Source organism: Mesoplodon mirus (genome assembly GCF_964341445.2).
Source record: "Mesoplodon mirus genome assembly, chromosome: 2".
Classification (NCBI taxonomy): domain Eukaryota; kingdom Metazoa; phylum Chordata; class Mammalia; order Artiodactyla; family Ziphiidae; genus Mesoplodon; species Mesoplodon mirus.
In genome coordinates, this window is record NC_138977.1 from 11,228,150 (window position 1) to 11,254,687 (window position 26,538).

General features: G+C 37.1%; 1 protein-coding gene across 1 annotated transcript in view; it reads left to right on the plus strand.

Annotated features, from left to right (window-relative positions):
• The first annotated feature begins 304 nt into the window (after nt 1-304).
• The window catches only part of INPP4B (inositol polyphosphate-4-phosphatase type II B), an 880,599-nt gene continuing 854,365 nt past the window's right edge, over nt 305-26,538 (plus strand). The window contains exon 1 of the mRNA XM_082610957.1: nt 305-347. The gene's annotated coding sequence lies outside the window, so the exon portion shown is untranslated. The remainder of the gene's footprint in view (nt 348-26,538) is intronic.

Sequence of the window (26,538 nt, forward strand, 5' to 3'; positions counted from 1 at the left end):
CCAAAGATCTTTGTGTCTCCATTTCTTTAAAGCTGTGATTGTGAGTGGGTGTAGGGAGAAAGAAAACCTGCTTACCAATAGGCAACATACATAGGAAGATATTTTTAAAATATACTTGCTGCACTCTGAGAATGGGTGATTTAGATTAGGGCCAGATATACTGAACTTTCTGTGGGTTCACTAGGTTAAAAAAAATCTGTAGTACTTCCTTGTGGAATGGAAGACTGGAAATTAATATTTAACCCAACCTCTAATGATATATGATTTCTTTAGTGATCAGAGTAATTCCTGGAAATGGAGCTATACCGTTATCATTCTGAGTTCTGCGAACACTTCGCTTAACGCTGGTATAGTAAATTTATACTTCTGTATAATAGCACTTAACTTTCCTACTGTAATTATTTCTGACTAAAAGTCTCTCTCTCCTTTAGATCTGTATGAATTCGAGCAAGGACCTTGTTTTTCTTACATCTCCTATCACTACCTCTCCAGCGGTCAGTTAACGTAACACCTGGCACACAGTGAGTGCTCAAAAGTTATTTGTTGAATGAATGACACCATTTAAACCTATGGTTTAAAAAATGTGTTTCACTTTAAAAGTGGCAATATTATAAAAGGCCACAAGATGGGCTCATTACACTGTAGAAGTTTGTAAAACACTCCTGAATCATGAAATTAACAATTTTCTGCAAAATGTTAGGAAGATTTCATACATGTTTTTGAATCTTAAAGAGGAATTAAAATGCTTTTAGTGGCAAATCCTGGCAACCTTTACTCATTTCTTTATTCATCTAAAGAATTTTATTAAAGGAAAGTTGTAGTGTTATTTAATTATCATTCCCTCTTGTGGGTTTGAAAAAAAGGTTTTACCTTTATCACTCTTTCCATATATTCCTCTCTATAAAATTGAAATGTCTTCCTATTTATGGAATAATAAATTACATTTCTTCTTAGAATTCAGAAAGGTGTTTTTCACTTTTTTTTTCCATTCAAAAGATTAAGCTTACTAAATTGAGTAGCCCTGTTTTTCTAAACGGATGCTTCTTGAAAATTGACTGTATGCCAGGACAGGCTCCATCCTTATCTCATTTGATACTTATTAACTAGATGAGGAAACTGAGGCTCTGAGAGTCTGAGGCTGGCCAAAGTCACCCAGCTAATAACTAGAGGTACATTTTAGAAGAAAGACAGATACAAATCAAACAAAAACAAAAGCAAAAACAACATCAAAGAAACGAGAATGTGAGCTTGCTTGACAAAGCATGGTGATTCGATAGAGTGACTGAGGTTCTACTGTAGGTTGGATGGCCTCTTTGAGAAGGTGACATTGATGCTAAGCCAGGCATGATAAGAAGGAGCCAGGTTTTTGTAATTCTGGGGAAAAGTTTTCCAAGCAGAAAGAACAGCCAGTACAAAGGCTGAGTTAGGGAGGTGCTTGATCTCAGTCTGGAAAGGAGACAAGCTGTGTGGCACTAAAAGATTCGTCCAGTATCACTCTTATGCCTTTGACACAGTTGATGTTAGACATCTACTGTCCTGGCTTCCCTTGAAGATAAGCAGACACTGGTGTGTATCTTTGCAACAACCAAAGGATTGTTGCTTATTTTAAAGGACTGGCACTCACTATCAGGAAGAAGGAAGAACTCTTCTGGAACTGACTGTTCTTTAGCTAAGGAAGGTCAGGGTTATATTCTATTAGGATGACTACTCCAAGCCAAACAGGACCTCCTGGCACCCACTGAAGGCACAATGGGATTAGAATGCTTTTCATATAGTCAGTATGTATACATTAAGTATCTACTGCTGGGCATAGAGTATAATGCAGTGAACAGAACAAAAGTCCCTTCCCTCAAGGAGCTTGTATTTGATGACATCATGGCTTATGTAACTACACATGGTTTACTTCAATTCTCTTTAGTCCAGCCAGTGTATGATTAAGTTTAGAACTCTTTCATTTATTGGGTAGTTGAACAAAAAAGGAAATGGCACTGATTGTCAGGATTTCCATTTTCTTGTCCCAATCCCAGTTGGGTTCCTTCAACAGTGGGAATTTTCCTGAGGATAGATGTGGTGCAATTATTCCTGCCTACAAAGATTCAGAGCATTACTGCTGACATCAGAAACCTGACAGTTAATAATGGCTTATTTGTACCATCCTGGTCTCTAATGCAGATCCAGACTTACATGGTGCCCCCTTACTCCCTACCTAGCTTCCATCCATCAGGTCAGGTTATTTCTTCATGATTCGTGTCCCTTAAGTCTATAATAGGAGAAGCAGAAACTTATCCCTCAATGACTGAAATCTAAAACCCAGTGGAGTCTAATTGTTATAGACTCAATAGCTTTTTCTGAAATTTTTCTATAATTTAGGCTACTTAGAAGAAAAATTCAGGAAAGAAAAAACAAACTACATTCACACACTGACCTTTTGACACAAGGGGCAATATCACTTGTAAACATGGTGTCATTTCTGCCCTCACATCTACTAATTCATAGGAAAATCCTCTAGATAGAACCTGAAACCACCACCTGCTCCCCCTCCCCCACCAAGCACAGTTCTTTACAATTTTTCTTTGTCATTGAAAGCAAATGAGATAACAGACTATGTATATGGCCTATTCTTAAGCTTCATAGCACCTTATATTAGGTTTAATAGCACCTTATAATAAGTTTTCTATTTGAAAACTTCTATTTACAATTGCAAATTACTACAAACTTAGTGGTGTAAAACAAGATACAGTTATTATTGGACGGTTCTGTAGGCCAGAAGTCTGACAATGGGTCTCAATGGACTAAAGTCCAGGTGCTGGCAGGGCTAGGTTCCTTTCTAGAGGCTCTAGAGGAGCATGTTTCCTGGCCCTTTCCAGCTTCTAGAAGCTACCTGCGCTGCCTACCTCTTGGTCCCTTTCCTCCAACTCCAAGGCCAATCACTTCACATATCTCTGACTTTTCTTTCATCATCTGGTCCCTCTCTAACCACAATTAGAAAAGTTTCTCTGCTTTTAACTGCTCATTTGATTATATGGGGTCTGCCTGAATAATCCAGGAAATCTCCCCTTCTCAGAGGCCATACCCATAACCACATTGTCAAAGTCCCTTTTGCCATGTATGGTAACGTATTCTGAGGTTCCATGGATGCAGATGCAGACATCTTTGGGGCCATTATTTTGCTACCACACCTTTTTCTTAAAAAAAAAAAAAGCACTGGGAAACATATACATGTAACTCCTATAAATTCCCTGTATAGAAATCCTCTGTTTTCAGTTAAAACTCTCCTCTCCTGTGCTCTCCTCTTCTTACCACTTCCCTCTCCTTCCCTCCCCTCCAGTTTTCTTCTTTTGGGGACAGATATGGAAAGAAAGTGAGATGAATACTGTACTTTTGTCTACTCAGCTTCTCTTCCCTTGTCATAGGCCTTTGGTAGGGGAAGTGAGTGTTCTTTTCATCCACTCTAATCCTGATGTTTTGGTAGGGTTTCCAATCATAGTACTCCTCTACCTCTTTGCCTCAGGGCCCCCTATCCAATTTGACTATCTTATCCACCTGGACATTGTGATTGGTTCAGTAGCAGGCATTTAACCCAAACTGGGCCAATCAGAATATTGCCTTGAGATTTTTTTTATAAGTGACTCCATGGGAGGACATTACTCTTTCTTTCCTTGCTTCAAGAAAGCTAAAAGTATATGATTCAGAGCTGCTGGTTCTATGCCTTTCACCCCTTGGAGAAACAAATAGACTGATGAGGACAGAAAGAGATGATTCTGGTAAGTTACTCCTTGATTTTATTCTTTGAGGTCTTCAAAGCTGCTTTGGTTCCTCTTTGATTCTATGAGTTACCCACGTTTGTTTCTAATAAATCTCCCTTTTGCTTAATCTAGTTTGTTTCTTACAACTAAAAGAGTCCCAATTAAAATATGTTATTTTCCCTCCCATAATACCTTTGTCCCCTGACCTCACTGTTTGTTTTTTTCTGGGGGGGGGGCATTGCTAACTTCTACTTTTTTTTTTCTTAAGGTATAGTTGATTTACAATGTTGTGTTAATTTCTGCTGTACAGCAAAGTGACTCAGTTTTACATATATGTATTCTTTTTCATATTCTTTCCATTATGGTTTATCACAGGATGCTGAATATAGTTTCCTGTGCTATACAGTAAGACCTTGTTGTTTATCCATCCTATGTATACTGGTTTGCATCTGCTAATCCCAAACTCTCAATCCTTCCCTCTCCCTACCCCCACTCCCCCTTGGCAATCACAATTCTGTTCTCTATGTCTGTGAGTCTGTTTCTGTTTGAAAGATATGTTCATTTGTGTTGTATTTTGCATTCTGGACTTATATGTGATATCATATGGTATTTGTCTTTCTCTTTCTGACTTACTTCACTTACTCATAATCTTTAGGTCCATCCATGTCACTGCAAATGGCATTATTTCATTCTTTTTTATGGCTGAGTAATATTCCATTGTATATATATACCATACCTTCTTTATCCATTCATCTGTCAATGGACATTTAGGTTGCTTCCATGTCTTGGCTATTGTAAATAGTGCTGCTATGAGCATAGAGGTGCATGTATCTTTTTGAATTATAGTTTTGTCTTGGTATATGCCCAGGAGTGGGATTGCTGAATCATATGGCAACTCTATTTTTAGTGTTTTGAGGAACCTCCATACTGTTTCCATAGTGGTTACACTAACTTACATTACTGCCAGCAGTGTAGGAGGGTTCCCTTTTCTCCACACCCTCCCCAGCATTTGTTATTTGTAGACTTTTTAATGATGGCCATTCTGACCAGTGTGAAGTGGTATTTCATTGCAGTTTTGATTTGCATTTCTCTAATAGTTAGCAATGATGTGCATCTATTCATGTGCCTATTGGCCATCTGTACGTCCTCTTTGGAGAAATGTCTATTTAGGTCTTCTGCCCATTTTTCAATTGGGTTGTTTGTTTTTTTGTTATTGAGTTGTGTGAGCTGTTTGTATATTTTGGAAATTAAGTCCTTGTCAGTTGCATCATTTGTAAATATTTTCTCCCAGTCCATAGGTGGTCTTTTTGTTTTGTTTATAGTTTCCTCTGCCACGCAAAAGCTTATAAGTTTGATTAGGTCCCATTTGTTTATTTTTGCTTTTATTTCTATTGCCTTTGGAGATTGACCTAAGAAAACATTGGTACAATTTATGTCACAGAATATTTTGCCTATGTTCTCTTCTACTGTCCTCACTACTTATCTTGTTGATCCATTGGGTTTAAAAGCCAAATCTAAGGTCAAGGATGTCTCCCATGGGGGGAAAAAATCAGGAAATGATCAGAAGAGATTCTGAAATGAGTCCACATCATATTGCTTTTGTTAGTTCTTAGGTCACACTTTCTGAAAACATTCACCCCCTGTTTCAGTTCTTCTTGGATTATGCAACTCAGTTAATTAAAGAGGATTATGTACAGATGCCAGTAATCCTATTAATACAATGGCAGTAAGATGAAAAATCTTGAAATCTAAATACTTTCTGTTTCTATTATCAAGTTTCCACGGTGAAATTAAAATCCTTTAAGTGAAATCTCCCTTCTCATTTCTTCTTATTTTACTTCTGGAACTTATACATTCCCAACAAAACCTTCAAAGGCCAGTTATTCTAAAGCCAGCTTTCGTGAATCTCATTTTTCCAAACTTCAGAATGTTATATAAGAACATTTCCATTGCAACTCCATACCCAGAATTTTCTGACCCAAATACAAGAAGTGCCAATTCTCCTTCATAATTTGGATCTTCTCAACAACATATTTCTGAGACTTGGAAATCGTTACATTTTTGTGCATGTTTCTGACATACAAGGAGAAGCTCATTATGCACTTCCCAATGCATTACAGACTACAGTTCCAGAAGAGAATTGGTGGGGAGAGGAAGGTCCAGCCAGCATATGAGGCCAAGCTACTGACTTTACGTTAAATCACAGAATGACTGCCAACTGGAGGTGCTGAACTACATTATGGAAGAAGATACCTCTTCTGCACCTGTTTAGGTATGGAAATAACTCCTCATCTCTAGCCTACAGAGACCATCATCACAAAACAAAATTAGCTTGCTGCTCAGAAAGTCATTGTTATCACGTACTTGTAGGGCATAAGCTAGGTACTGGTACATAAAGGTGGACAAAACAGACCTGATTCCAGCTCTCAATGAGCTTGAAGTCTACTGGGAGACACAGAAACCAAGTAAGTGACAAATAGAGTTATAATTAAAAATTATCCTAAGTGTTATAAAAGAAAAACTTCTAAAAGGTGACATTTAATCTGAGCTCTGAATGTGATGGATGGAAAGGAACTAGTTAAGGGGAAACTATTAGGAAGAGGATCCTAGGCAGTAGGAGGAACATCCAATGAAGAAGAAATAACAATTGCATAGATCCTGAGGCAACAAATCGATTGCAGTTCTTGAGGACTCTCATGCATGCTGTGTTCTGGGGCCTGGTGAGTGATGTAGAGTGTAGTAACAGTGTATGTGTGTTTGGAGGAGAGTTAAGGAGGGCAGACAAATTGTACAGGCTCAGTTTGCCTTAAACCAGGTTAAGAATTTTAAATTTTATTCTAGGTACAATGAGATGCTATTGAAGTATTTTCAAAGTGGGAGAGTCATGATCTAATGTACATTTTAAAGGGATCACATGGAACCTGTTTGGAGAATGGCTTGGAAGGTGGCCCTAGTCAAAGCAGACAGGCTAGTTAGACAAGCTATTACAGTAGACTACACAGGAGGTCAAGGTCATGACTCTTAGACTAGAGTCATGGCAATAGAAATGGAGAGAATCACATGGATTTGAGATATATATTTGCAAAGAGGATCAACAGGTTTTAGTGATGGGTTGAATATGGTGAATGATGGCAAGAAATCTGCTTTGAGAGGCTAGATAGGTAGTGGTGGCATTTAGGGATCAGGAAAAAGACTTTTGGTGGGAGAGATTTTGAAGATAAGATAAGAGTTCAATGTGAGAAATTTTAAGCTTGAAATGTTTGTGGTACATCCCAGTGGAGATATCAAACAGGAAAGTGAACAAACTAGATAAACTAGTCTGGAGTTCAGAGGAGAGATCTGGACTAGAGATTTAAACAGGAGATCAAAGGCGCATACTCTTTTTTTTATGTGTTATTTTAGAATAGTTTCAGACATACAAGAAAGTTTGAAAATAGTACTGAAAAATCCTGTTATACATCCAGGTTTCCTAAATGTTAATATCTTACATAGCCACAGTACAACTATGAAAACCAGGGAATTACCATTCATACAGCACTATCTAATGACAAACGTTATCCAAAGTTTGTCAATTGTCCAACTTGTATCCTTTTTTGCATCCAACATCCAAATCTAGGATCACACATTGCATTTAGTTGTCACGTCTACTCAGTCTCCTTTCATCTGGAACAATCCTTTGTCTTCATGACCACAGCATTCTTAAAGAGTACTGGCCAGTTATGTTGTAAAATGTCCCTTAATTTGGGTCTTTAGAGAGTCCTAACTAATATAATGAGTAGAAGGGTAGCTTTGAACATCTACCGAACCCTTGGATGCTGTCACAGAAAGGCTTTCCTGCTCCGAACCCTGAGAATTCCTGGCTGCCATTGCTAGTGGGCTGTGGCGTGGGGGGAGCAGAATCTTCAGTGAGAATAGGGTGAGAGGGTGGGGAACAGAAAAGCAGCATAGACCAAAACTCTCTTTTGCACAGCAGATTCCCCTGCTGAAGCAGGCCTGAATGAGAAGTGGGAAGAAGTTTTAACCTTTCATGAATTTCAGAGTTTTGACTATTACATGGGGCCAACTCTTTTAAGTATTACACTTAGACTATTCTTGGGACTGAAGTGACCAGAAGATTCTTGTCATTTGCGACATAGGGAAACAAATTTCCTACTCCAAAATGTGTCTCTTTGGCATGAAGATAAATTTAGGCTGATTATTTTTAAGAAACAGAAGACTCAGGAAGTCTTGCTTTTTACTTCCTCCTTAGTTGCCTAAAGAATTTAGGTAGAGAGCCTGTCTTCTGAATACAGCTATCACCAGAGATGTCTGAAAAGAATTTGGACTAGGTGTGGTCCATAGAGATCAGTTCTTTCTGGGTCCCATTTTCTCTGCATGGCCCAGCAAAATTTGCTTACCAAACATCTGCTTTCCCATCTCCATGTCAATCGCCTTCTTCCCCTTTGAAGTCCCAAATCACTACCCCTGATATCTTTTTTTTTTAGCTGAAGATGGTATTTAAGGTGAGGGTTTTGGCCATTTTGGTGAGTTACTCAGTTTTCCTAGGTCTCTCCCATGTATACATGTTGTTAAACTTTTGTTTGATTTTCTCCTGTTAATCTGTCTCATGTCAATTGAATTCTTAGACCAGCCAGAAGAACTTAGAAAGGTCGAGGAAAATTTCTTCCTCCCTGACAGAGATGAAGGAAAAAGTCATGAGTTCTGTTATAGAATTTACTCAAAGGACAGGAAAGAACTAGCTTAATAAAATTTCACTGGGCAAGAAGGGGTACAATTATTTTGTTTGTACTCCAGTTTCTTCTTTAAATGTAATAAACACATTTGCAAACAAGAAGACTAAAAATTCATCAGCTAAGTATTCAACTAAAATTTTTTAAAAAGAAAAATAGTTTAATCCCAAAAAACATAAAAGAAAGAAAATAATAATGATATAAGCATAAATTAAGGAAATAGAAATCAAACAATATAAGATCAACTAAACCAAAAGCTAATTGTTGGAAAAGAGTAATAAAATAAATTAACTTTTTCCAAGATTGAACAAGAACAAAAATAAAGAAAAAGCACAAATAAACAAGGCTAGACATTAAATAAAAGGCATCACTATATGTAAAGTAAAAACTTAAAAAGAAGAGAACACTATAAACAGACTTATGTTCATGATTGAAAAAGAGCTGAAACAAATACTTTTCTAGAAAATGGATTCAAAAGGAATTATAAAATCTGAAAAGACTTATACACACTAAAAAACGGAAGGAACATTCAAATATTGACACACAATGATGGCACCCTCCTCAGAACCTTTTTAAGCTGAGTTTTATGAAGCTTTTAAGGAAAAAAATAATTCCAATCTTATAAGACATGTTTATACAATAGTAAAAAAGGGTGTACACTTCAACTCCTTTCATGAGTCCAGGTAACTTTGATATCCCAAAAAAGATAGTATGAGAAAGGAAAATTAAAGGCCAGTCTTATTTATGAACATAGTTATAATACTCTTAAAAAATATTTGCAAACGAAATCGACCACTGAATTAAAAAAAGAAACATCTTAACCAAGCAAGAATCATCTCAAGAATGTATGAATGATTTACTAACTGAAATTTTATAAAGTAATTTACCATAATCACAGGCAAAACAATGATAACAAAACTCTTAGCAATAGAAATAGAAAGAAACTCCCTTAGCCTATGAATGGTATCTTTGGGAACATTTTCTTTTAAGATCAGGAACTATGCAAGAATTCTCATTATCATTGCTTCTGCTCAGTATTGTGCTGGAGGTCTTAATCAATGCAATAGATAAAATAAAGAAATAACTGGTAAAGCACTAGACAGAATAAAAGAAAAAAATTGTCAACAAAGAAATTTCTCCCAGAGAAAACCAAAGAGAGTCTGCAGATAAATATTAGAACTAATGAGAAAATCTGCAAGGTTGCTGGATACAAGATGAATTTACTCTTGTTTCTATATATCAGCAGCAAGCAAATAGAATATGCAAGATGTAATTTTAAAATTTCATTCAATCCCTACTTCATGTCATACACAAATATGAATTCCAGGTAGATTAAGGACAAATATTTAAGGCAAAACTATGAAACTTTTCTAAGGCAATATGAGAAATTAACTTTATAACACTGGAATAGGGAAGGAGTTCATAAATAGGATACAAAAAAATGCAACCCATAAGAAGAAGACTAAATTTGCTCACTTTATATGATGAACTTCTCGATCAAAAGACACATAAAGGGAGCATAAAGGCAAGTCACAGTCGGAAGATAATTTTCAATATCTTCAATATCAGATGTAATTGAAATGAGATTAATATTCAGAATACATAGTGATCTTCTAGAAATCAACATAAAAGAGAGATACCCAATCAAAAAATAGCCAAAAGATTTAAACAGGCATTTCACAAAAGAGGAGATCCAGATGGCCAATAGACTTATAAAAAGGTGCTTACCTCATTAGAATTAGAGAAATACAAATGAAAACCACAATCAGATACCATTCCATACCCCAAAAATGGACAAAAATTAAATAGCCTTATGCCAAGTTTTGTCATCAATATGGAGCAACAGAAACTCTTAGACAATGTTGAAGTGTAAAATGGTACACTGCTTAGGAAAATAGTTTTACATTTGAACGGAAGTAGATACAATGATTCAGCATTTCCACTCCCAGGCATAGACTTTAGAAAAACCAGTACAGTGCCTGAAGATACATATACAGCATTGTTCATACCAGCATTTTTTGTAATAGCCCCAAACTGAAAACAACCAAAATGGCCATCTACAGTAGACTAAACAAAATTTAGCATGTTCACCATTGAAAACCCTCCACAGCAGTGACAGTGATTGAATAACCATCACATGTATCAATATGGCTCAGTTGAAAAATGTGATTTTGACTGAAAGAAGTATAGAGAATAAATACAGCATGATTCTATCTATAGAGTTGAAAACCCTCAAACCCTGATCAGTGTATTGTTCATAGATACATTCATAGGTGATAGCATTATAAAGAAAAGCCCTGGAATGTCTAATACAAAATTTACAGTAGAGGTTATACCAATGAAAGAGGAAGGGAGGAATAAGATCATGGAGGTAAGATTCCACATGAGATTCTGGGTAGTCCTACTTTTTGTGGGGAAGGAAGCAGATGGGGTTTGTTTGTTTGTTTGTTTGTTTGTTTTTGGTACGCGGGCCTCTCACTGTTGTGACCTCTCCCTTTGCAGAGCACAGGCTCCAGACGCACAGGCTCAGCGACCATGGCTCACGGGCCCAGCCGCTCCGCGGCACGTGGGATCCTCCTGGACCGGGGCACGAACCTGTGTCCCCTGCATCGGCAGGCGGACTCTCAACCACTGCACCACCAGGGAAGCCCCAGATGGGTTTTTTTATATTGCTGTTTTTACAGTGTTCAACATCTACAATGTTTCATACATCTTCTGTTTGTATATTTTGTTATTTGTTTCTTTCATAGCCACACCCACACTCAAGAAATTCCATTCAGGTTAGCAATAAAAACTAAAAATTACTTAGGAATATATCTACAAAAGCAGGCATAACTTTTATGGAGAGAATTCTGAAACTTTCTTGAAGGGCATACAATGAGTTAATGAACAAACCATGGCATTGGAACTCAGTACGGGTGAGTGAAAAGATGACGATTCTCCTTAAATTTACTTTACATTTAGTGCATTTCTTTTTTCTTTTGGTGGATTTTGATAAACTGACCATAAATTCTGTGGAAAGGTAAGGGACCCAGATTAGCCAATATAAATTGAGATACAGGATAAAGAAAAAAAATTCACACATCATGTATTAATATATTTTGTTTCTTTGAAAAAAAAGACTGGGGAATGAAGAAATAGAGATAACATTTGTAGGCAACCCTTTTGAAAAGTTTGGCTGTGCAGAAGAGCAGGAACACAATTTGTCAATACTTGTTCTGGTACACAGAAATGTTTCAGCTAATGGATCAGCTGCTTCCTGTGAAATTGAGACATAGTTTATGACACAGATAATCAAGCTCAGGGTTTCCCAAACTTACCTAGTCATTAGAATTGCCTAGGATAGTTGTTAAAACTGAAGATTCCTTTGCCACATTCTAGACCAACTGAATCAGACTCTCCAAAGGAGGGTCCTGGGAACCTGTATTTTCCCAGTAATAAACTGCCCAGGTGATTCTTCTGATTTGGCAAGGTTGTGTAACACCGATCACTTCCTTAAAGAATAATTGTTGTTAGAAAGAAACATGATAAAACACATTTTGTGAAAGTTTATACATAACTTTAAAATAATAGTAATCATCTAGAAAAATATATATTTTCCATAGATGAGAATTATTTCCACAGAAGTTTGGAATCTGCTTTAGTTACTAAGGAACTCTTTAGGAGAATACTTTATAAATGTGTCTAACTTGCCAAATTAAAAAAAGAAATGTAAAAGTCTTAATTTATAGGAGCAGTTAATATTTAATTCCATTTACTTAGGCTCTCCAATTAGGAGATAATTGGTTTAGCTATGTTTTTCTTTTCTACATTTTTATCAAAGAAGGAGGTATAATACAAATTTTGGTTTGTGGTTCTGTCTGAAAAGGTTTGTGTAGAGAACAAACGTATAGACACCAAGGGGGGAAAGAAGAAGTCAGTGTGTCTTAAGTTTCAAACTGTTTTTCTTCCTCTCAAGCTGAGCTTCTTTCTTCCTCAGTTAAAGGAGAATCTGTCCTCTGGTTTCCAGCCTTCAGAATCAAAACTTTTTCTTTCTTTCTCCCTTTCTCCCTTCCTTCCTTCCTTCCTCCCTCTTTCCCTCTCTCTCCCTCCCTCTCCCTCTCCCACTCCCTGTCCCCCCCCCCCTTTTTCCTTTCTGTTTTTCATTTTGTTTTGGCCTGGGCTTTCCTTCAGTCACATTATTGCCTCTCAAAGCCCATGGTCTTCCTTGGGGAAAGCAGAGGCGTATCTAATTTATCACTATCACTTGTGATTTAATGCTTGTGTTACAACTTCTCAGATGATAAGCATGTGTCAAAGTTTTATTTCAAGCTAGCCAGAGGGAGAAGGCTCCTAAGAAAGACAATTCAAAGATTTGCTCTTGGTAGAGACACCTTTTGGGGAAATAAGTGGTTAAGTAGTCATTGTTAAATTAGCTTTCTTAAACAAAAAAGCATGTCTACTTAAAGATCATTAGGCTTATTGCAAGATGACTATAAGCTGAGTGATGTGACTCTAATTTCTCAAAAGGAGTTTGAATCTCATTATCATCTATCAGAAAATTGCTCCAGCATTTTATCACGAATACCAGCTATTTGCCAGAGGTGCAGCTAACTACATCCCACCCCAGAGTTCTGCCTCAGCTCAAGTATGGGGTATTTTTTCTTTTTCAGGTCTTTTTTCCCCCACTGAGAAATTCTTTTAAAAGAACTAGTTTGGTTCAGAAAAGATTCATCTCATTGTGTTTTTATCCTATGTATATTAATCGAGTTTGTCACTTAGTTATTTATTACATTTTTTACAAATGGTAGAAATTAGACATAGGTTTAATTTGCACCATCAACATCAATATTTGCACTTCCATTGTTAATATTCCATTTAACCATCCCTCTAGGGAATATTTCTGAAATAAGGATATGTCTTACAACTGAACACACACACACACACCTAGTAAAGCCGTTGTTGAACTGATGGTGTGTCTTAAATAAATTAAAAAAATACATGTGACATTATACAACTTGGCACATGTGGCTTTACTGTGTTAGCTTCCTGACAGTAGGCCTTTTTTTTTTGTTTCTTGGTCTGTTTAAAACCCTTTATTATGTGGCATACATGAGAAAGGTGGGGTAATACAGCCTGGTCCCATTCTGTGAGAGGCAGGAAGCTCTCACTGTTTGTTGACTCCAGTGGGTAAGCTGGGGGAAAGGCTTTTTTTTTTTTTTTTTTTTTGCGGTACGCGGGCCTCTCACTGTTGTGGTCTCTCCCGTTGCGGAGCACAGGCTCCGGACGCACAGGCTCAGCGGCCATGGCTGACGGGCCCAGCCACTCCGCGGCATGTGGGATCCTCCCGGACCGGGGCGCGAACTCGTGTCCCCTGCATTGGCAGGACGACCCTCAACCACTGCGCCACCAGGGAAGCCCGTCTTTTCTCCTATTTGAATTATGTTACAACATAAGGGGATTCTGTAATCCCCTTCAGCGCAGACCAGGCACTGGAGGAGAGGGGTGAAAGTTGATTGAAAACCCTGCAGAACTACATATTGTACCCATCATAGAGTTTCATGTGGTGCTTGGCACTTACTGGCGCCATTTTACTGGTGGTGGGTGCTTGTGGCAGTGCTGGCTGGTGAGAGACAGGGCTTCTCAGCATTTCACTACTGCCAGGGATGAATCTTTGCCCTCACAATTCTAGAAATGGGAATTTTTCAGTATATTCAACTGCTCCGTTGCTGACTCATGTTGCCTCAATTCCCCAGATGTAGGTAGATAAGCCAGAACGTGATCTTACTAATTTACGGTCGAGTGTATGCCTGTTGTAGTAACTGGGACGGTCACCATGGTCTCAGGGAGCCCTCCTTCCTAAGTACTGAGGATAGTGAAAAACTGGACTGTAGCTTGTGTACATGGAATCAGAACAGGAGCATAGTCAATATGTGGGGTGATGGGGGGGATATTTTATCTAAGCTTCAGGAAATAAAAACAAAATATGACTAGCCTACAACAGAGGAAATTTCTTTACTGACTGCAGTTGACCAAGGTAATTAGTGTCAATGAGAGAAGTGGAAGTAGGAAGTGGATTAAAAGGGGTCTAAAAGGGAGCTTACTTTACAACTGTAAGAAAAATGGTGACATGACAAGTTTTGTTAGCGATTGAAATCCAGATATCCAAGACTTTTCCAAGAGCCCAAAGGAGAAGAATGTCAGTTAGAAATAGACTTTAAAAATATCCTGCCTGGGCCTCAGATTTAAATTATGAACAATATTTATTCAAAGAAGTTAATAATGAATGTGACAAGAAACTACTTCCAAAGTGGTAGAAATGTAAGAATTTTAAAAAGCGTTATGACTGAAAAAAACACGCCAAGTAAAACTTTTTTTTTTAAACAAAAATAGGGACTATTGCAAGTGAAGCTGTGCCAAATCTGTGTGAAATACCTACTTAAACAGGTAGGAATGTCAGAGGGCCTGTAATTACTGTCTCTGCATTTCCCGTGGAGTCTATTTTTGCAGTACTTTGTTTGGAAGTCTTTTACCCCAGTTTGTGGAGAGATGAGGGGAAAGAAGTAAATTGGTATTATTTAAAAAAAGGAAAAAAAATAAATATAAGAATCAGAGACCCGAGTTGCACAAACACCCAAGTTCATTAGCATAAAGAGAACCTCTGTGACACAAGAAGATAATGTCTGAGCAGGTAAACAACCCAGTTGTTTTCTTCTTCTGGCCTGAGCATGAAATCATCCCTGAGTTTAATGAAAGATAGATACTTGGATGAGCTGTATGAGTGCAAACGGAGGAAGGAAAAACAAACTAAGGCTCTTAAGGGAAAACAAATCAAAATAGGCATCTCATCTTGGGAAAGAGGAATTATATAAATATATATCAAGAAATTTGGACCTGCTATTGCATTAGCTCTTTTGGATATTCAGGATATTGAGGGAAACTTCTAGTTATCTTTGGTCCCCTGTCTATAAAAAAAACAAGAATAAGCATAGATCTTTTCAATGGGTGCTGGAAAGTAAATGCAGGATTTTTGGAGAAAGTTCTAAATACTTTAGAAAGGAGCTTAGAAGAATATGGTGTAATTACATTTATTGAAATAGAATGAGCATCATGGGCATGTTCATTCCGTTAATTACAGTAGTACGAACACTTTTATTTAGTGTTCACTGTAATTTTAAAATAAATAGACTTTATTATGGTATAGTTTGCATATAATAAAATGTGGCCATTTAAAGTATTGTCCACTGTGTTTTGATAAATGCATGTACTCACCACCGCCACAGCCAAGACACAGAACATTTTCATCACCCCCAAAAGCTACTTCATAGTCGTTTGCAGTTATCAGCACTTAGTATTGTCAGGCTTTTAAATGTTAATCATTTTAATAGAGATGTAGTGGTATTTCACTGTGGTGCTAGTTTGCTTTTACTGATAATTAATAATATTGACCATCTTTTCAAGTGCTTCTTTGCCATTCATGTATTTTCTTTGGTGAATTGTTAGTTAACATATTTATGTTGGGTTGTTAGTTTTCCTCTTATTCAGTTAATGTGAGTTCCATATATATTCTGGATATGAGTCCTTTATCAGATGAATGTTTTGCAAATAGTTTCCTCTGTATGTGGCTTGCCTTTCTACTTTTCTAAAAGCATTTTTGAAAAAAGCAAAAGTTTTAAATTTCAATGAAGTATAGTTTATCAATTATTTTCTTTTCTAATTTGTATTTTTTGGGACCTATCAAAGTAATCTCTGTCTACTGTAAGGTAACAATGATTTACTCCTATGTTTTCTTCTAGAAGTTTTATATTTTGTGCTATTACATTTAAAGCTATAAATTATTTTCAGTTAATTTCTGTGTGGTATGAGGCAAGGGATGAGGCTGATTTTTGTCCATATGAATATGGATATTTAATTGTTCCAGCACTATTTATGCAAAGGAGTATTTTATGCCCCTTGAATTAGATTTGGATTGCTGTAGAGAATTGCTTGACTATATGTATGTATGTTTCTGGACACTATCTTATTCCAATGTTGTATACGTCTAGTCTTGCACCAGTACCACAATTTATTGCTTATGATAGCTTTACAGTTTTGCCTGAAATCAGAGAGTGTAAGCCCTCCAAAGTTGTCCTTTTGGGGGGCTAGTCTAGGTCTCTGCCTTTTGATATAAATTTTAAATTTGGCTTGTCGAAAATGTGTCCTGGAATGATTTGACTGTTACTACACAGAAGCCATTGACAATTTTGTAGAAAATTGACATCTTAACAATATTGGGCCTTCTGATCCATGAATATGGAGTATCTATCCATCTATTTGAGACATTCTTTAATTTTTCTCAGCAATGTTTTATAGTTACCAGTATAAAGGTCTTGCATGGATTTTTCAAATTTATATTATTTTATGTTTTTGGATGATATTGTAAATTAAATTGTACTTTCTGATTGTTCTAGTATACTGAAATTAATTTTTCATATTGATTGTTTATTCTTCCATCTGACTAAATATATTTATTAGTTCTAACAGTTTTCTTTTAGATTCCTTAGAATTTTCTATGTAGACTACCTTGTCACCTATGAATAAAGAGTTTTGCTTGTTTCTTTTAGTTGTTATCCCTTCAGCTCATTTACTTTTATCTTATTGCACTGGCTAGGAACTCCAGTACAATGTTGAAAGAAGTGATAGTGAACATCCTTGATTTACCTTCAAAATTAGAGGGAAAGCATTCAGTGTTTACCATTAAGTGAGATTTTAGCTATAAATTTTTCATTGATGTCCTTTGTCAGGTTGATGAAGTTTCCTTTAATTCTTAATCTGTTGAAAATTCATCACAAATGCCTGGTGAATTTTTGTCAGATGCTTTTTCTGCATCTATTGAGATGAATCATGTGGCTTTTCTCTTTTATTATGTTAATGTGGAGAATTACATGGATTGATCTATAAATATTAAATCAACCTTGTGTTTCTAAAATAAAATCCACATGCTCATGATGTATTATCCTTTTTCTCTATTGCTGAGTTCTTTTTGTTACTATTTTTAAAGAAATTTTACATCTATATTCAAGAGAAATATAGGTCTATAATTTTCTTGTTATTCCTTTGCTTTTGGCATCAAAATAATACTGACCTCATAGTATTAAATGAGTTGGGAAGTGTCCTGGGGATCCCCAAGACCACCTTCAGGCTTGATGACTCACTAGAAGGCTCACAGGACTCAGAAAACTATTATACTCATGATTACAGTTTATTACAGTGAAAGGATACACATTAAATTCAGCAAAGGAAAAGGTACATGGGTTGATGTTCAGGAGAAACCAAGCTTAAGCTTCCAGGTATCCTCTCTTAGTGGAGTCACATGATGTCCTTTATTCTTCTCCTAATGATGTGTGACAACATGTATGTTACCAACTAGGGGTGTTCACCTGAGTATTGGTTTGAGACTGCAGATCTTCAGAGCAAAAACAGGTGTTCATCATAAATCACATTCAGATGAACTATCTGATCAAGCTGGTATCATGTGGTCTAAGGCTTCAGGCATACAAACACATTCTTATCAGTCAGAATATCCCAAGGGCTTAGAGATCATATCCCAGGAGGTGGCCAAGGGGCAGTACGAGAGGAAGGACACTCTTGAGAATGTGCAGATTTTGAAGAACCCAGGCCTGCTGCATTAGCCCTTTCCTGCACGGGATGTGTGTCTGTAGTCTCTATTTTCTGAAAGAATTTGTGTAAGATTGGTCTTATTTCTTATTAGATGTTGACTGTAATTTATCAGTGAGGCCATTTGGACCTCAAATGTCCTTTGTGGAAAGATCTTTAATTAAAAATGCAATTTCCTTAGTTGATGTAAGGCTATTTATGTTGTCTATTTTTTCTTGTGTCTTATTTGTAATTTGTATCTTTCAAGAAATGTGTCCATTTTGTTTAGTTGTTAATTTTTTGACACCACTTTTTTAATGATATTCCCTTATTAGGTATGGTAGTTTGAAAACAGTTTCCCAAAGATATGTCCATATCCTAATCCCTAGAACATATAAATGTTACTTTGGAAAAAGGTAAGATGTAACTAAATTAAGGATTTTAGATGAGGAGATCATCTGGGATTATCCAGGTAGGTCCTAAATGCCATACAAGTGTCCTTATATGAGAGAGGCGGATTAGAGAGATACACAGAGGAGACACTGATGTGAGGATGGAGTCAGAATAGGGAGTAATGGAGCCACAGGACAAGGAACACCAAGGAATGCTGACAACCACCAGAATCTGAAAGAAACAAAGAAGGGCTTCTCTCCTAGAGTCTCTGGAGGGGATATGGCCTTGCTGACACCTTGAGGGTTTGCTCAACCACTTTATACTGTGGAAGCAATAAAGAAAGGCCATTTATTAGAAACCCTATTCACTATATTTTAATTGCCTCTTTTCATGCCTGCTCCCCTTTATTTCACTGTAAGCTCTTGGAATGTGGAGACTGTATCATATTCCATGTTGCATCCTCAGCACCTAGAGCAATACCTGGGGCCAAGCAGGACCTCCATTAATATTTGTTAACAACATTAATAAAATTCTAGCAATGAGTCTCACCTGACATCTTCAGAAGACTGGCAGGATCATTATGTTACATATGCCCAGAAGGATGCACAGTTATTAAAATTATGTGAAGAAATTTCAAATATGCAAATAATATGTAAATGAGGAGTCTATTAGTGATGAAGCCATGGCTCAGTGGTAGGGGAGCTGGGATGCCAATGCAGGTGAGGCTGAGCAGATCAGGAAACAGGTATGATAAAACACCTAGGCAGAGAGATCACTGGGAGGCTCCTCATTAACACATTTAGGAAGCCTACATTTGTGTTCACAGTGAATATAGAAACACTGCAGTGATCTTTGTTTCTCTGGGAACAGAAACATAGGCTAGCAATTACTATTTAAAAAAGCAAATAGACAGCATTTCTGTATTCAAGGTTGTCAAAGAGCAGCTTACATATATTAAAATATTTATGATCTTTTCATTGCTATAACACTGTCAAACCTTATCGCTTGTACTGGCTTCGAAAGAGCAATAAAGCAAGAGTGAAATGGCTTTATTTATTTATTTTTGGATACATGGAAAAGATATTTTTATCTTAGTCAAGGACTAATTTAAAAGCATATTATGAAGTAATGAGAAGACTAAAAGTTTCTATTTTTTTCAGTTAAATATTAAAAGTGTACTAAAGTTACAGCTTATGGAAATGTAAGAAGAAAATACTTATCTAGGTAAAAGAAAAGAAGAAACTCCACACAAGAAGGATTAGGAATGCTTGCAGGGGGACAAATTTCCATCTTGAATGGGGCTGTCAGATAACATTACTGGTGAATCGGGCAGGACAGAGACTAAATGGAGTCTGGATATATTTCTGTCTAGAGCGGCTGAAGCTACTCAGTACCAGTTCTTTGTTCCTATGGAACCAGAGCCTGTGTTACCAGTTCTTCAATTTGTTTTCAGTTCTGCTCATGGTTTTGGATGTTCTTCAAAAGTTCCACATAATTCTCTTTTGATCTGTCTCATTTCCGGTTTGTTCCTGGCCCTCCTCTGCTTTCTGTGACTTCTTTTAAAAAAAAATTAGGTTATCCAAGATTATTTAAATGTGTACAATGTGATGGCTTAGTATGTGTATACATTATGAAATGATTACCACAATCAAGTTAAATTACCACATACCATTAAACTAAAAAATAGTTACCATATTTTACAGTAATAAGAACATTTAAGACCTAGTTTCTTAGAACTTTGAAGTATACAATACAATGTTATTAGCTATAATCCCCATGCTATTCATTAGACCCCCAGAATTTATTAATCTTATAACTGAGTTTGTATGCTTTGACCAACATCCTTCATGCCTCTCTCTGCTTCTTTGCTCTTGAGTTGATGCCTGCTCCTCTTTTTCTTTTAAATGTCCATTTAAAGATGAAGCCACATTCTTCACTATTCTTCGAAAAAATCCAATGAAATGTTTTATGAATTCAGCTATCTTTACCAAATGTTTTAGGGCCCATAGAGCCAAGGATACAGCTTTTTATCCTCTTGCTAGCCCCGGGCTCAGTACCTTATGTTCTTCTCCAAGTCCTCACCCCAAAGGGAAAGGAGTTCAGCCTCCTACTTCAGCTGCTCTGTGAGGAGCAGCCTCATCAGGCCAGCGATTTTCCCAGCCTTCTCCAAATTTGGGGCAATTACAGCACTCTGTAAATTGTTAAATTCCTCTATTAGTCAGGGATCCTTCAGTTGATTTTGACAGAAGCCAAAAATGGGAACTTATTGGCTTATAATCCTGAAAAGTCTAAGTAACACTGGCTCAGTCAGAGTTTGATCCAGGAACTCTTGTGGCCTCATCAGGACTAGATCTTTCTCTGATTTGTCTTTACTTTCCCTAGTACTGCTTCACTCACAGGCAGGCTCTGTTTTTGTTTGTTTATTTATATTTGTTTTTAGTGGTCTTATTTTAAAATATCATTCATGTCGGTTATTTATTTTTAGTGCATTTTTCAAAGTGTCAGTGTGTGACAGTTGGGAATTTTACAGAGTTGGTCCTTTACCACAGACTGTTTGGCACCTAGATCTGTTGCTGACCAACCGTGTGACCAGAGCAAGTCACTTAACCTGTTAAATGTTAAGTCTGTTATTTGGGAATAATACTACTTGCCTCAGATGATTTTTATAAGATTCTATGAGTTGATTTATCTTGGATATTTTTAATTGTATTATTTTATTCTGGTAAAATATAAATAACATAAAATTTACCATTTTAACCACTTTTCAGTTTATGGCTCGGTGGCATTAAGTATATTCACCATGTTGTGTGACCATCAACATTATCTATATACAGAACTTTTTCATCATCTCAAACAAAACTCTGTATCTATTAAACAACAGCACTTCTTCTCCTCTCCCTGACAGCACCTGGTAACGTCTATTCTACTTTCTCTACACAAGTTCTGTTTCTATGGTTTCCACCCCCTACCCCCCATGCCAGGGTTTCATCCTTTAAATTTAATGACTTCAACAGAAAGAGTTTTTCTACATCCCAGTAATTTTCACAAAAGTCCCAGGTTTGAGCTCACTTGGACAAAGTTGGTTCATATGTCCATCCTTGAACCACTGGGATTGGCCAGACCTGTGACATGTGACACTGCTGGATGTTGAGGATGAGGCCACTCCTGCCTTTTTTCCTAACCATGTGTACTGAGCATGGTGGACTGTGGTCTTCAAAGAAAAATCAAGATGCTATTATCAGAATTGGGGATGAGCTGGGGTGAAGGAAGCAAAGCATTTGTTGCTGGGCAGACAGACCCCAAGGCAAAGTCCAGCCTACACACCCATGTCCATGTGGATCAGGTGACTTCTAATCTATGACCCTTCAACAGGAAATGGAATGCTTTGTATTCTTTTTTCTCTCTATTTTTAAAAATTAATTAATTAATTAATTAAGTTTTTGGCTGCATTGGGTCTTTGTTGCTGCCTGCGGGCTTTCTCTAGTTGTGGTGAGAGGGCTTCTTATTGTGGTGGCTTCTCTGGTTTCAGAGCACGGGCTCTAGGTGCATGGGCTTCAGTAGTTGTGTCACACGGTCTCAGTAGTTGTGGCTCAAGGGCTTAGCTTCTCCGTGGCATGTGGGATCTTCCCGGACCAGGGACTGAACCCGTGTCCCCTGCATTGACAGGGGGATTCTTAACCACTGTGCTACCAGGGAAGTCCCTCTTTTTTCTCTTAAAGGTGAATTGATCTACTAAAAATAATAACATTTGTCACACACAAGTAAAAACATATTAAATTTGATCGGAAACTTTTGTTGTAGTTGGGAGAGTACACTATATAAAAGTTCGTTATATGACGTTTTTAGAAGAAAGAAAATTTGTTTTATTAAATAAGTTCATAATTCTATTTTATGGCAGAGAAAAGGAGGAATTAGGAAATACTTGAGGAGAGGGAGAGACACATAAAAGGAAACATTGATAGAGATTGGGAAGTTCCTCTGTTAGGGAGAGGGAGTGCAGACTGGTAGAGATAAACTATTCTTATCGCATTTTATATTGTACTTGAACTTCTGAGCTAGGTATTTCAACTATTTTTGCCCTGAAATCTATGGATCAGGATCAGAAAATATGGGATATTTAAGTTGCTATTTCCTCCTTTCTGAATCCGTTGTAGACATTGCTAATCTATCTTGGCACTGTTCCTCTAAGTGGCCTTAGAATGTTCTAAAGAAGTTACTCTAGGAAGCCATCAATCAGAGTTCACATGCAAAATTACACCTATTTGCCATCCGGGTCTTAGAAGTTCATTATTACTGAGACATAGGACTATATATGGCCTGGGATTCCTTGGCAGTACCCAGCGCAGTATTATTACCTTGAAAACTGGATACATTGGGCCTAAAGTTGGGTCCAGCCCATAACCTGGTACTTCTTCATTCATGAGTTCTAAAATTGTGACATATATCCTGAGCTACGTTGGAGCAGCTAGACTATTCCTGTCCTCAATTATGCCAGCAGGCCAATGGGATAGCCAGGATTTTTTGCCTTTTCCCATTCCAACTGAGTAGCATTCAACTGCCTGATTCTGGAAACTGCACAGTAGTCATTGGAATTTCCTGACTTCGAACTAAGTGAATGCTGTTAAAATTGATTAATTTGAAATCAGAAGAAAAAGGATATTACCCAAATTTCTATTTTTTTGGTAAAGATATTGATTAAATTTTGTAGAAGAAGGCTTCATTTGGAATTACAAAAGCAGCCACAGAAGTATGAGGCAGAATCTTTTTTAATCAATATTTATTCAGTTGGAAAACAGAAAAAAGTGATGACCAAAGGAAGTCAGAGTTACTTAAATGATAAAAAGAATGAAATTGCAAAATTATTAGATGTACATGAATCTTTGTCTTACTATCTTTCTATCCTTACTTAAACGCTAATTTCAGGCAAAAATTTTCTGCCTCAAGATTTGCACCTTGGGTCATGCATACTCCATTTCCTCTAAATTATACTAATAAGATAACATATCAAAGACATTAATTTGATTCTTCACTTCCATAAAAATCCATTTACTTTAGAAAAATTAATACAGAAAATAGAGCATGTCAGTGTTCTGTTAAAGGTATGTGACAAGCAACAGATTGTATAAGAAACTTCTATCAATATTTGCTGGTTATCTATAAGAACATATTTTTAAAAAACAAAAAATTATTTTCTCTAAATGTTCAATGGGTTTTCATTTCTCAGTTGAATTTGGAATTGGAAATTAAAACTATCAAGTAGCTTTCAGGAGTATAGCCTCTGTCATTTTCAGCGGTGGAAATATTAATACTACGTATGTGACAAACATAAAAATAGCTAAATGCTTACACCAATGGTCAAAAAATAAGTTTACACTAATAATAAAGCTGAAAAGACAGATCATCTCCTGGCAGCCTCCCTTTTTTTTTTTCAACATCTTTATTCGAGTATAATTGCTCTACAGTGGTGCGTTAGCTTCTGCTGTATAAAAAAGTGAATAAGTGGGCTTCCCTGGTGGCGCAGTGGTTGAGAGTCCACCTGCCGATGCAGGGAACACGGGTTCGTGCTCCGGTCCAGGAAGGTCCCACATGCCGCGGAGCGGCTGGGCCCGTGAGCAGTGGCCACTAAGCCTGCGCGTCCGGAGCCTGTGCTCCACAACGGGAGAGGCCACAACAGAGAGAGGCCCACATACTGCAAAAAAAAAAAAAAAAAAAAGTGAATCAACTATACGTATATATATATCCCCATATCCCCTCCCTCTTGCGTCTCCTTCCCACCCCTCTAGGTGGTCACAAAGCACCGAGCTGATCTCCCTGTGCTATGCAGCTGCTTTCCACCAGCCATCCATTCTACATTTGGCATATGTGTATATGTCCATGCCACTCTCTCACCTCATCCCAGCCCACCCCTCTCCCTCCCCATGTCCTCAAGTTCACTCTCCACATCTCTGGCAGTCTCCTTTTTTATTAAAGCAAGACCTTGACTGAAGTGTGTGTGTATAACAACTTCTATTCAGAAATCAAAGATAACCTATAATATTAGAAAACTGGACCTTGTAATTTTTCCTATGTTGTGTATGTTCTTGATTCTTTTTTTTTCTGTAGGTAGGTTCTTTGAGAATCATAACATTGTTTGTGTAATGTTCATAGAAATATCGCCAATGTCTGGAGAAATGAACAATTATTCCCATGCTGCGCCTTTAGCTTGGGTGATGCATCCATACAACATGTACCCATTACACAACAAAAGTCTGGATTGTTGCTACTTTTCTGCATCTTGCTCAGTTTTGCACTTATCTGATTGCTGAACTTTTGGCTTTATGCCCTGTTCCTTTTCTTGCACTTGACCTTGGACATGAAATGTGATTTGCTTCTTTGTGTGACTCTCAGCACTCTGCTTGGACATGTTTTTTTTTTTTAAATTTGCTTCAGGGTCATTTAACTTCCAATTATTTGATAGCCAAGGCACAGAATATCCAACTGAATTACCAATAAGTCTGACTTTTATCCTGATGGGCCTGAATAAACCCCAATGAGGTGTAAGCAAAAAGATTGCAGATTTAGGTTCTGGTGGTTCATTACCCTGGCTCCCTAGGCACAAACTTGATAAAGAATATGAATGAGGCTCTCCCCTATACCTGTCAACATGAATTTCTGAATAACCATGAAGACATATGTTCTAGGGGCCATTGTCAGATACATACCTAATATGGTCATATGTATAAATCCCTTGGAATATGAGATTATATAAATATTGTTATAATTTGAGAGGACCTTGTTTGGAAAGAACTGAGAAAATGGAGTGATCTGCAACATCTTATAAGGACTATATTAAAAGAGGCCATATTATAAGGGCAAATAAAGCTACAGGAAAACCTTGCATTTTACTTAGTAGATTCGTTATGATGGTGGTACTGTAGTAGTTCCAAAATTATTTTGTGTTTATTATAAATTGAGTAAATGAATAAATGTTGATATTGTTAGGAATCAGAGTTCTCACTGTAGAAGAAGGGTGATAAAATTATGGATTAGGGCTTCCCTCGTGGCGCAGTGGTTGAGAGTCCGCCTGCCGATGCAGGGGACACGAGTTCATGCCCCGGTTTGGGAAGATCCCACATGCCGTGGAGCGGCGGGGCCCCGTGAGCCACGGTCGCTGAGCCTGCGCGTCCGGAGCCTGTGCTCCGCAACGGGAGAGGCCACAGCAGTGAGAGGCCCGCGTACCGCAAAAAAAAAAAAAAAAAAAAAAAAAAAAAAAAAAAAAATTATGGATTAGAGGCTATAAAGGAAGAACCCTATGGTATTACTTTGGAATGGATATACCAGAAATACATATATTCATTCAGAAGAAGTGATTTCATTTAGAAAAAGCCCTGTTCAAAATGTATATCTGAACTTAACCTATATATGTTTGAAATAGTAACTAAACACTCCTGGAGTGGTGAGAAGGATTAGATAAGAGGAGAAAGGCATTACTCGTTAGTGCTTTACTGTGAATAAATTGTGTAAGCTTTTATTGATACCCAGTTAATAAACTCGAAGTCAGTTGTTCATAACAGGTGATAGTGAATTCTTTAATTTTTCCATCAACAGCAAAATATTTTTTTGTTAACAGTTACGGTGAATATTATATGTCAGATGTAAAATCGACTGAGTGGGTTTCTTGAGACCATCTAGAACGGGTTAAAAGCTATTATGCAAATAAGAAGTTAGAAGCATATTTTAAGACCAAATACTGCCTAATAAAGGTAGTGAGTTTACTGTGATGTGTGAGAATTTTCCCTCTTGAGTATCTAAGCAAGTGTGGTCAGGGTACAAAATAGTCCCCTCAAATGACAACTGAATAGTGAGATAACTAATTGAAGATGGTTAAAGATCCATGTGACATTATATGACAGTTATAATTAGAAAGTAAATCTGTTGTGAGAGTAACAAACATATAAAACATATTTATCCAAGAGGTTTGTTATTGATACTTGGAAATAATCAGCATGTAATGGAAATACAATAGAATGGAAGGCATCTCATTAGTGGATTTAAGAGACCATGTCTTGGTCAAC